The sequence below is a fragment of the Aplysia californica genome, unplaced genomic scaffold (genome assembly GCF_000002075.1).
Source record: "Aplysia californica isolate F4 #8 unplaced genomic scaffold, AplCal3.0 scaffold00078, whole genome shotgun sequence".
NCBI lineage: Eukaryota > Metazoa > Mollusca > Gastropoda > Aplysiida > Aplysiidae > Aplysia > Aplysia californica.
In genome coordinates, this window is record NW_004797348.1 from 407137 (window position 1) to 407566 (window position 430).

Consider the following 430-nt stretch of genomic DNA (forward strand, 5'->3'; position numbering starts at 1 on the left):
TAGGTCCCGGGTTCGAAATCGTATAGCGACGGAAAATTTTCTTCTCTAAAATTGTCTCCTTTCAACTCCTTTCCTGCTCTCTAGCACTGCTCTGTCGTCTGCTTTCGCATCCATTTTCTGCCCCCCACTCTCTCACCTCCTTTGCCTTCTTCTCTGGGCCCCAGACTCTTTCTGCAGCCTTTCTACTGCTACTCCTCGGATCGCTCTTACTGCTGTCTTTCAGCCACACCCCTGATCTTATGGTAAGAAAGATCTACACCTAGCCTTCTCGGACAAATGTGAAAATCTCGGAGGTTCCGTGTACATGTTGTGCACGTTAAAGATCCATTGTTGGTCTAAAATCGACAAGAGTAGGCTTCGGCCTCCACTCGGAAAAAAAATTCAAAATTTTCCTACCACTACCAGCTGAAAATGTTTAATGTGTCTCGGG